Below are 12,543 nucleotides of genomic sequence, written 5' to 3'. Positions count from 1 at the left end.
ATCACATCTAAGGCTCCTTTTTACAAATTCTTTGATCCTTTATGTTATCAATGGTTTATCAAACCAATCATCATTTGAACAACATTCATCATCCCAAGACAAGCTAGAGGTTTTACTTGTATCGGAAACAACATTGAATGCAAAGGTTTGAACAAAATTTTGATCAAGAATTTTTACCTTTCCATTTGGAGGACAAGACACAAGCTTCCATACTTCTTGTCTTTGGAATTGAGTTAACTCTTCACACATTGCGTTTTCCCATAAGGGGTCGCTAAGAGTTCCATCAATATTCCTTTTGAAAATAACAGGGGTTTTAGAACATTCCCTGAGATTGTGTTTATTCTTGAAGAGGCGCTGATAGAGACTTTACTGTTCATCTAGTCAGATCGCCACAAACACAGACTTTTGAGGTCTTGAACGTGTTTGCCTGCTCTGATACCAATTGAAAAAGTGGGGGTACAATAACCACACCCAATATTTCACTTAGCAATCTGTATGGACAAATCCAATATACTTTCTAGAGAATCAACTAGATAGTCAGACTCAATCTAGATAAAAAGTATATCAAAGAGTTAATATCTCAATCTCTCGATTTGATCTATACTCAAGCAAATAGAAATTTGCGAGTCTTTATCAAATACTAGAGAGATAACTTGGATGGTACCAAAGACCAATATCCAAGTGTCAATCAATTTAAATCAACAACCAAAGGTTCGATATTCTAATTGGTTGAACCTAACGCACAACCTGTGATATTTCAATTATACAGATAAACAATATAATGTGGAATTAGAAATAACACAGACACCAGAATTTTGTTAACGAGGAAACCGCAAATGCAAAAAAACCCCGGGACCTAGTCCAGATTGAACACACACTGTATTAAGACGCTACAGACACTAGCCTACTACAAACTAACTTCGATATGGACTGTAGTTGAAACCCAATCAATCTCACACTGATCCAAGGTACAATTATGCTCCTACGTCTTTGATCCCAGCAGGATGCTACGCACTTGATTCCCTTAGCTGATCTCACCCACAACTAAGAGTTGCTTCGAACCAAAGTCGGAGACTTTAATAAACAAATCTGTATCACACAGAGAAGTATACAATGATAGATAAATCTGTCTCCCACAGATATACCTACAAGTTTTGTTCCGTCTTTCGATGAATCAAGGTGAAAAGGAACCAATTAATAATCCGGACTTCTATTCCCGAAAAACAACCTAGTATTATCAATCACCTCACAATAATCTTAATTGACACGGCGAAAGAATATATTGTGGAATCACAAACGATGAGACGAAGATGTACTTTTATATATTGCCTATCGGAGATATCAATCTCAAGCCAATCTTTGCGATTTTACTCGTACAATAGAATACGCAAGATAAGAACACACAACTACGACAAAGTAGTATCGGTCTGGCTTCACAATCCCAATGAAGTCTTTAAGTCGTTAACCTGGTTTAGAAGAAGAAACCAAAGGTTAAAGGAGAATCGACTCTAGCTTACACAACTAGTATCATACGTAAGGTGTGGGGATTAGGTTTCCCAGTTGCTATACTTCTCCCTTATATAGTCTTTCAAATCATGGTTTGCAATCAATGTTAGATCGGTAACAAAGCATTTAATATTCACCATTAGATGAAAACCTGATTAGATTCAAGCTAATATCTTTTAACCGTTAGATCGAAAACCTAGCTTGTTATACACAAATGAAATGCACGTTTCTAGGTTTGTGTAACCATACCCAAACATGTATATTTGTTGGTTCAACAATAGTTAACCAAATGGTTAGCCATATGAGCACTTTCATATCAACCATATTCTTCTTCACCATAACTAGTTCAAATGACTCAAATGAACTAGTTAGAGAGTTGTTCAATTGCAAGGAAATCTTATATAACTACACAAGACACAATCGAAGCAAAAACTATTTGATTCACTCGAATCGATTTATAAACTTTACAGCCACGGTTTGCAATTAGCATTCCTTAGTTTATATAAACATGAGTTCACAAACAATCGTCTTTAGATATAACCAAACTCAAGTTCGCGGTAGGAGTTCTCAAACTCCAGCAGATTTTCTCAGGTCGAGAATTTCCGCCAGTTAGCGGACTGGGTTCACGGACTGAGTTCGCGAACTTAGTTCACGGCTCTTGTTCCGGTTCTCTTGATCAACAAAGTTCGCAAACTTCGGTACAAGGAATAAGGACTTATACATATATGTGTTTCCACAACAATGCTTATATCGATCATTGGTTATATAATCTAAACTCTCATTTCAATCATTTAAACATTCTTAGAGGACGTTATATATTTGTTATTCACAAACCATTGTTCGTCAAAGCAATTTTCAAAGTGATTGAAACATAACATGACTTTCGTCACTAGGTAAAGATGAACTTGTCCAAAGCGAAAGCTTACCAACACATATTTCGAGAAATAGATAGGCGAGTTAAACTCGGCTCGAAATACCAAATGTGTATAATCAAAGTCTATACATCAAAACGACTTTTGTCTCAAGATAGGAGATAGAGTAGATAGACTTTTGAGTGATAGATAAGTTCAAGTCTCCCATACCTTTTTGTCGATGAAGTTCCACCAGTTCCTTGAGTAGTTCTTCGTCTTGTATGATGATCCTCCAAGGAGTTCTTGAGCTCAACTACACTTTCTATCCTAGTCCGAGACTTAGCTATAGTAGACTGGAAATCAAGATTTATAGTTTTGATCACTAAATTTGACAAATATGCTTGAGATAGCAACGCATGCGAGTTCGACCGAGCAATGCTCTAACAATTACAAGTAAATCGCGAAGAGAAAGAGCCATAAACCTGGAATCCATTTCGACTATTTAATCTTATTTTCTTCTTCTTCAACAAGAGATGCTCCTAAAATAAAGGAGTAATTTTCCCATGAACTTGTAGATCCAAACGTATCCGGATGCCCTAAATCCTTTTGATTGAATATGGATCCAAAGAAATACCGTGTTGAATCAATGATGTTCTTGAATCGAGAATAGCAAGCCACGAACCAGCGATCAAGGTTTGAATAACTCACTCTTAAAGCGAAGAAAAAATCGCCCCAAATGGCGAAGAAAATTTGCTCCAAATAGCGAAGAAATATGTCGAATGATATAAAAAACAAAAGAGAAAGAAAATTATTGAAAGACTACCTACTAAAACTTAAAAAGAGAATAAATTCTTACTCAAATCATGTCTGAAAAGGACCAAATCTGAACAAAATGGTAATGGAGGCACGCGTTTTTTTACCTGGAGAGAAGAAGAAAGAAAAGAAGAAAGTGAGAAAATTATACTCAGGTGTCTAATAGTTTATCACCAGGTAAGGGTACAAGCAGACCTGGCTCTTTTGTAATTTTGTTCTTTTTTGTTTCGTGTTAAGTTTCTCAGTGTAGCAGGGCTATAGCCAGCTTGTTTAGAGAACACCTTGTTCTCTTTTGTACTTGAATTTAGGCTTTTGTTTTTTGAATTTAAAGTCTTTTCGATCAGAAAGGAAAAATTTTTTTTTACGTATTTCTCATCCCATTTCCTATTTCTTACCTGTATTAACTCCCATATGTACACTCCACCATTTTATCCTATGACATTCCTTCTTTTTTCCACCATTGCTAAATGTAATATCATTATTGAAAGAATTGAGTTTGAGTCCAAGAGAAAAGTGAATTAGGGTTTTATGAGAACCAGTGATGGTGAAGGAATTGAGTTTGAGTCCAAGAGAAAAGTTACTAATAATGATGGAGTCGATGGTGGTGTTCATTGAAGAATGGAAAAACAGTAAAGAGATAGAGTTAGGGTTTTGTTTTGAGATGAAGGAATCAAGTGCGGTTTTGAGATCCAGGGATGAGGATAAAGCTTAAGAAATGGATGCTGATGGTTGTACTGATTGTTTTAGTTGACTCAAACTCATTGGGAAGGTAAATCAGAATACATAAATTAGGGTTTGTCAATTGTCTCTTAAATATGTATGTGAAATTGAATTATAAACTGAGTAATTGGTGATGGGTTTGTTCTTAATTGGAGAAATAGAGAATTGTATAGGGTTTCATTTTAGTTTCTTTTGGAAATTGAAATCTTAAGTTGGGGTTTCAATTGCAGGTAGGGTTTCATTTTAGTTTCTTTTGGAAATTGAAATCTTAATAACGGTGTTGATGTTGAGCTCATTTTTATACTTTCGTTGTTATTTCTTATTGATTTAATTGCAGGAGAAATTAATGTTGACATTTTTTGGTAGCTTTGGATGACAATGGAGCCTCACACATAAACCTCTGTAGAAGTCTCATGCTAATTGTGCAAGCTTGATGTCAAGACACAATACTTACGCAAAATCAAATTGGTAATATCTTCTTTTCAAAAATAATTGATTGGTTTGTTGATAGTATAAAAGTTGACATTAATGTTCGTGGTTTCTAAAGGAAGCTTGAATATTAAATTTCTATGAACATGCTCTCATATAGCAGTAGATAATGTCAATGTCGGGTGAAGCATAACTAAACAATTTTTATATGTTTACAAGAGATAACCACTATATGTTTGACAAGGAATCCCTTCCTTAGATCTGGGCCGTGGGATGCAGTATATGGGAAGTTAGTTTTGTTATTGCCTCTTATTACATATGCCAATTTTCTATGGGTATTGAAACCAACATTATCATTGTCTCTACCCTAAATCACTTACCGTTTCTCTTATTAACTTCCAAATCACCCCATTGTGCAACCAGTGCTTCGTCATTTTGATTGAACCATCTTGGACTGTACTTATTGCCTTTGGCTTCGCATTTTCTTTTCAGTCTCTTGCCTATCTTCCAACCTGTAGAATTTATAGCATAAAAAATGATTTCGTATTAACTTGGATATATGAAATACGCCAAGCACTGTTGGATGTAGGATGTTTGACATATGCTTTCTATCATGGTGTAAACGAGAATCTAATGACAACAATTTCTAGGGTGAAACAGCGGAGATGTTTGTTTTATTATTAAATTATGTATAACGAAGTTTGCTGATTGTAGGAATGTCACCGACTCTGCAAACATGTTGACCAGCTCCAAATCATGAGATATGAGGCAACTAAATGCAAAGGATATTCACCTCCTTTAGTGAATGTTTATTTTATCATTTCTATATAAAATACGTTTGTTTAATTTGTTTGGTTACGTTACTGCCCATTTCACAGTATCACGCAAACTTAATAAGACCACTATGCAAGTGTATGACCTTTTTTTTTTCTTTCTATTTTTGATTTTAAGATTTGTATTTTTTCCAACAACTACAGATTAAAGAAATGAGAATGGGTTGGTGCTGTTTCATGCTAGAAAAACCAACAAAATGAGCTGCAGCTATTGATTTGTGGTGAGAAGATGGAGTTGTTGGTTGATTTAAGTGGCAGATGGAAATGGAGGTGTCGGAATGGTTGTTGTTGAGAAGATATTGATGGAATAAAGGGGATGTATGGTTTTTTGATTCTGTTGATGTCAAGAGATTGGGATTGAAGTTCTGAATGAGTTGTTGTTGATGTTACAGAGAGTAGAAGTTGTTGATGAGTTTCTAATTGACAGATGCAAGGAAATGTTGGTGATATGCATTTGCAATGGGTTTAGGAGTGATGTGTTCTGCAGTTTCTATTGTTGTTGGCTTGGATTTCAGATGCAGTGAAGACGTTGTGGTCTTGCAACTAAATGGATGTGTACTGGTGGTTCTGCTTCAAGGAACTGAAAATGGGTAGCTGTTAGTTTGATGGCTTAGAAGATGCAGGTTATGGTGAATGTGTTGTTGAGTTGTGAAGTGGGAAAGAATCGGGGAAAGAAACTGGAAGTGTTGGTGATGCTATGAAGAGCAAGAAATGAATGATTGTGAGTGTATAAATGTATGCTAGGAGTGCAGGGATGGACTAAACAACAATAAAAATAACTCTGCCTGAATTTCACTAAGGCGAGTTAACTCAGACCAACACAGTGATTCATTGTTCCGACACAGTGAGTAAGATCAAGTTAGCCTAACTTGCCCTGCCACACCAAATCAAGAAAATGCCTAAAAGGACCAGTTAAAGCCGCAGTCCGCTGCAAATGATGGCACAAAAGGTTTAGCTGCAGCCTGTATTCGTTCATATACACTATACCTGCTATGATTTTGTAAAACAAATGGAGTTTGCTACTCCATTATATTATATAGCTTAAAATAGTTCTCCTGATTGGAAACATAAAAATCTGTGCTGGATTTAGGCTTTAGGGGATGTTATCTTATATTCCTATATGTACTTCCATGAGGAGCAAAAATCAGAATGAAGAGAAGTTATGAGTTTTAAAATCATAATGAAGAGAAGTTATGGCTTTAGGGGGGTGTCATCAAAATCAGAAAATTTTGATGCTAAAGTGGATAATTTTGGGGCACAATCACACCAAATGAAAAATGCATCACGACGGGGCGGGCAAAGTTATGCCACACCAAATGAAAAATATGGTTAAAAGAAAAAGATACCGTGAATATACTCAAACATGAACACCAAATGAAAAATATGGTTAAAAGAAAAAGATGCCGTGAATATCCTCAAACACTCCTACAGGGCGAGGCGAAGCTGAGCCACATCAAATCAAAAATCCTAAACGACCTAGCCGTATCAAATTAAAAATCCTAAATGACCGGGAGAAGCGAAGCTGCGATGGTTTTCAAGTCCGCCCGGTGCGTAGCATGGGCACAAAATCTAGTTTCTTTTTCAAAATTGCTACTGCATTGATGTTATTCCCAGATAACATATTAAACTATACACTTCCAAAGTCTCATTATAAAGAATAAGTGCAGTGAAAAAAGAATGTGGATCAGAAAGTATTGACCTTATGACGTACACAATTGAGGATGTGATCCGGATCAGCTTGAACTATCCCTTTCTCCGACAGATAATTGGTCAACTTTATTATCCATGTATTATGAAACATAAAATCGTTAATCTTTCTCGTATTCGCAAACTGCGAGAAGATGAATCACAATCGAGAAGGTAATATCTGAACATGTAGTGAGAGAACTTTAGTTTTCTTTATTGATTTAAAGAGTTAACCTTCACACGATTATTACAAAGCCTTTAATACTAATCATACAGTTGACCTCACACACTCTTTACACACAAGCACAAATACTTGTGACACACAAACAACTCACACAAGTATAATATCTAATACACCCTCTTCAATCTGATACTAGCAGCCAAAGTAACAGATTGAAAAACACAAAGTAACATCTACTTAATAGGAAAACTATTCTTCAACTGGAGAAAGACACACTGAAGAATTTGATGATGAGGCAACAGAAGAAACATCTAACAGCTGTCTAAGTAATCTGGAGAATGTTGGATAGCATAAACCCATAGTGAATAAATCTGCAATTTGATTTTCAGAAGCAATATGCTGCAACACCAAGAAGCCTTCATCCACAAACTCCCTTACTGTATGATATTGAATCTCTATATTTTTTGTCCTGGCATGAAAAACAGGATTAATAGCCAAAGCCAAAGCACTAGTATTGTCACAGAGAAGTAAAGCTGGAGAATCAAGTTTAATATGTAGATCAGCAAGAATATATGAAATCCATTTTAATTCAGCAGAAGCAACAGATAAACACTTGTATTCAGCTTCTGCAGATGACTTTGATGCTGTGGGCTGCTTCTTAGAAGACCATGACACAAGATTAGGACCCAAAAACACAGCAAAACCTGAGGTGGATCTTCTAGTATCTGGAAAACCAGCCCATTCAGAGTCTGTAAAAGCCTTCAAAGTACACAGACTACCTTTACTTAAAGTAATTCCCAGACCTATAGTGCATTTTAAATACCTCAAAATTCTTTTGACTAGCTGAAGATGTAAATCTGATGGAGAATGCATAAATTGTGACACATAATTAACAACAAAACATATGTCAGGCCTTGTTACAGTAAGATATTGTAATCCACCCACTATTGCTCTATACTCAGTTACATTATCAAGTTTAACTCCATCATGAATATATAATCTTGCTCCCTTAACAACTGGAGTATCACAGGGCTTAGAATCCAACAACTTTGCCTTGTCTAATAACTCTAAAGTATACTTCTTTTGAGTGAGAGTTATTGAAGTAGGAGTTCTAACAGCTTCTAACCCAAGAAAAAATCCTAACTCTCCCAATTCTTTCATAGCAAACTCTTTCTTTAAAGAGACAATCAGATCATTCATCAAAATGGAAGAGCTTCCTGTGAGTAAAATATCATCCACATATAAAAATAACACCAACATACCATCTTTAGAAGTACACACAAATATAGAATTATCTGAGACTGATTTCTTGAAACCATAAGAAATTAAGAATGTGCTAAACCCTATGAAACTAAGCTCTTGGTGCTTGCTTTAACCCATACAAACTCCTTTTCAATTTACGCACATAATTTGAAATTTATAAACCCCTGAGGCTGTGACATGTAAACATCTTCATCTAAGAATCCATGAAGGAAAGCATTACTAACATCTAATTGTCTAATCTGCCAATTGTATGTAATTGCCATGCATAACACAACTCTAACAGTGGTACATTTAACAACAGGGCTAAAGGTTTCATTAAAATCTATTCCATCTTGTTGATCATAACCCTTTGCAACTAATCTAGACTTCAGTCTGTCAATAGTACCATCAGCTTTCTGTTTGACCTTATAGACCCATTTAGAACCTAAAATGTTCATGTGTGGCTCAGGTGCCACATAATCCCATGTGTCATTATCTCGCAAAGCAGTATACTCATCTTTCATGGATACTTTCCAGTCATGAATCTTAAAAGCTGTCTTAAAAGTCTTTGGTTCAATAGTGGTTAATAAAGATGTATAAGAGGAAGACATTGGATGTTTAACAGACATATGAGAAACAAAATCAGGAAATTTCTTAGATTTATCAATGCCCTTATGAGACCTAGTAACAATACTACTAGTAGGAGCACAGGAATATGATGAAGGAAGAATAGATGGTAATCCAGAATTATGCAAAACAGAGTCAGGCACTGAAGTTTGAAAATAAAACTGATGTTCATCAAAAACCACATGTCTAGATATATAAGATTTCTTTGAAAGAGGATTATAACATTTGTATCCTTTATGAAGAATATTATAACCAAGAAAAACACACTTCACAGACTTTGGGGATAGCTTATCTGCTCTTGAATGAGCAAGATGAGGATAGCACACAGTGCCAAAATTTTTAAGAAAAGAATAGTCTGGACTTTCACCAAAAAGAACCTCAAAGGGAGACTTGAAATCTAGAACCTTGGTTGGTGTTCTGTTTATCAAATAAGTAGCAGTAAGAAAAGCATCATACCACATTTCTTTTGGACAAGAAGAGTTAAACAAAAGAGAATTACCCATCTCAGTAATGTAGCTATGCTTTCTTTCAGCAAGGCCATTTTGTTCAGGGGTTTGAGGACAAGAAATACTTACAAGAATACCACTTGACTCTAGCAAACCTTTAAAAGGACCTTTAACAAGCTCAGCTGCACCATTAACTTGAAAATTAATAATTTTAGAAGAAAATTGATGTTCTGTATGGGTTTTAAAATGAGAAAAACACATAATTGCATCAGATTTCAATTCCATTGGATAAATCCAATGAAATCGACTAAAATCATCCACAAACAGAATATAGTACCTATATTAAAGAAAGTGGCTTATCAGCATGTAAAGAAGGTACTGTTGGACCCCATACATCACAGTGAATTAAAGAAAGTGGCTTATCAGCATGAGAAGAGGAAAGTTGAAAAGGCAATTTTTTACTTTTTGCCAACTGACATGGATGCCACAAAGTTACAGAATGAGGTGAAGTTAAAAAAATCTGTTTATTGGAGTGTAACTTTTGAACAATAAAATTTGAAGGATGTCCTAACCTGTCATGCCAGACTTTAGATGATGCAGACAAGATAGAAGAAAAAGCACATGGAGCAGTAGAAAATGACGAATGGGATACAAGTTATTAACCACTGAACTATGAGACAACAAAAAATCTGAAGACAAATCTCTAATTTCATAACCAGTAGGATATAGCTTGAAATAATATGAATTATCCTTAGTAAATTTAGCAACAGAAATCAAACACAGAGCTAGAATCTTGATGTTGTTCTAGAAGCCACTGTTCATGATTGAGAAGTCTTGGTTTTAACTCAGCAAAAGTATATGGAACTTCTCTATTGTGAGCAGCTACAACAAAGTTATCATAATCTCTACCCAATCCATTCAATACATACATAGTCAAGTCAGAATTGCTAACCCTGTCTCCAATAGAAGCTAAAGAATCTGCTATGGAATGACTCTTAAAAGTTACTTCAAGAAATTCCCAAATTTCTCTTGCAGTGGAAAGCCCCAATACATCACCAGACACAGAATCAGTAAACGTGGCCTTCATACAACTAGTTACAAAACAATCAATTTTCCTCCACAAAACCCATTGTGAATTCAATGTTAAACTCCATCAATTTCAATCTGTTTCACTGGTTGTTCAATCTCACCATTAACATAGCCATATAAATCAGTAGAAACAAGAATTGATTCCATCTGATCTCGCCACAACAAAAAATTATTTGGCCCTAATTTTGTAGAAACAAAATTGGAAATATTGGTAAAGGGAAACGTAAATCCAGAAGAATCATTACCCATTTGAGCAGCGGAATTTGCTTGAGAACCCATATTTTTCTTCTCCTGTAAACGATTGTTGTAGATGACATGAACTCAAAGCACCAAGAAATTGTTGTAAAAGAATCAGATCTTGAATTTAATCTGCAGAAAGATTAATAAAGAATCTTATAAAGGATGTTAAATCCTGAAAAATTATTGTGAAAGATGTGTGATTCTAATGTCTCTGCTTAAAAATGTTGTGTGTGAAAAATTATTGCAGAATTGATAAGAATGGCTCAGGATCGAAGGAGTGATACCATGAGAGAACTTTAGTTTTCTTTATTGATTTAAAGAGTTAACCTTCACAGGATTAATACAAAGCCTTTAATACTAATCATACAGTTGACCTCACACACTCTTTACACACAAACACAAATACTTGTGACACACAAACAACTCACACAAGTATAATATCTAATATGTAGGCTAACTTAAATTTCATTTTCAGTGAGCACATCTCCACATGTGAATATTTGATTACATTTTTTCATAAAGAAGATAACATTTTTTCAATTGCTTGTTTAGAGCCAACGACTTACATCCACTCTACCTGAGCGTTCTGCAATTTTTGCACAACCGCAGCATCTAGCCTCTTGTAAATCCAACAATTAACTAAAAATATAATTAGCACGGACACTATAATGTTGAATATAGTCAAAATTGAAGCATCGAAGCATGATATGTTGCAAATCAAAATCAGTGTGCCTTAAATGTAGACAGAGTATTCAAAATGGATAAACTCTTAGCTCCTCAACTTTAATAATGCGCGCAATGATAATATACAAATGAAATAGGAATAATAAACAGGTAATTAGCTCAAATATTTAGAGCCATGTGAAATTCCAGTTTTCAGCCTTTGATGATCCAGCTGCCTGTTTTAACGCCCAGCACCTAAGCATCAATTGTTTGGGATGCTAAAAAAAGAACACACCCAAAAAAAAATAAAACACACTAAAAAATGAGAGATTACGGTTTACACTGCCGATTGCAGCTTAGCCAAGCCTTCTGATCGCCTCAATGTCGCCTCTCTGGCGTTAAGAATCAAATTCAGGACATCCAAAATTAGCTAAATACCTAAAATATAAGTGTCTTCTTAATTTGTATACCAGTATACATGTTAAGGAGCCTTTAACAACTTACTTTTAACTTTGGAATTTGATAAATTTTATTGGAATTATTATTATCTTGAAATATGATTTACATGTTTTTTATCAAATTACAATTTCTTTTATACCCTCATCACTAAATAATTTAATACTGACTCATACTTTTACATTTATGTCTCATAATTTCATTCGTGCACAGGTGATACAGGGTATGAATAAGCTTTTGTGGGTAACAAAATTGATTTTATATATATATATCTAAAATTTACTTAATGTTTATCCAAAGATATTTTGCGGGTAACAAAATTGATTTTCTATGTATATCTAAAATCTAATTTATGTTTATCCAAAAATACTTCGTTAACAGTTACAAAATTTATCTGGCTAAAAAAAAGGAACCAAAAATATTTGCTTCAACATCAACTGGACGAGTAGATGTCATACCGTAGCGATTTTAGTTAAACGACACGATTTAGCCGTGAAGAAAACGAAGATTTTTAAACCATAGGTTAAACGATAGGATATCTATGAGAGGATAAATAAAGACATGAGCAATCAGAATGATACAAATTGTAGAAATAAACATGGGTGAACTAAGTATTAAGTAATGGGACCCACGTATTTAAGTGGACCTCAAGGGTATTTATGTAAGTTTCTCTTTACATTTATCACTGGGTTTATTATCATTGATTATCTCCAAACTTGAATAGAAAAGCTCGAAGAACAAGGTAAAAGTGGGTCATTAAT

General features: G+C 34.8%; 1 long non-coding RNA gene across 2 annotated transcripts; it reads left to right on the top strand.

Moving 5' to 3' along the window:
* Nucleotides 1-3,426: 3,426 nt before the first annotated feature.
* Nucleotides 3,427-6,303, top strand: LOC113287216. Of its 2 annotated transcripts, none has more exons than XR_003329861.1 (3): nt 3,427-3,939; nt 4,228-4,358; nt 5,297-6,303. It is a non-coding gene; the product is annotated as an uncharacterized LOC113287216 (long non-coding RNA). The 2 variants fall into 2 exon arrangements; XR_003329862.1 differs by having other exon boundaries at nt 3,427-4,120.
* Nucleotides 6,304-12,543: the final 6,240 nt, after the last annotated feature.

This window comes from Papaver somniferum, chromosome 6, assembly GCF_003573695.1.
Source record: "Papaver somniferum cultivar HN1 chromosome 6, ASM357369v1, whole genome shotgun sequence".
Classification (NCBI taxonomy): domain Eukaryota; kingdom Viridiplantae; phylum Streptophyta; class Magnoliopsida; order Ranunculales; family Papaveraceae; genus Papaver; species Papaver somniferum.
The sequence above is the reverse complement of the archived record's forward strand: the minus strand, read 5'-3'. Positions and strand labels throughout refer to the sequence as shown.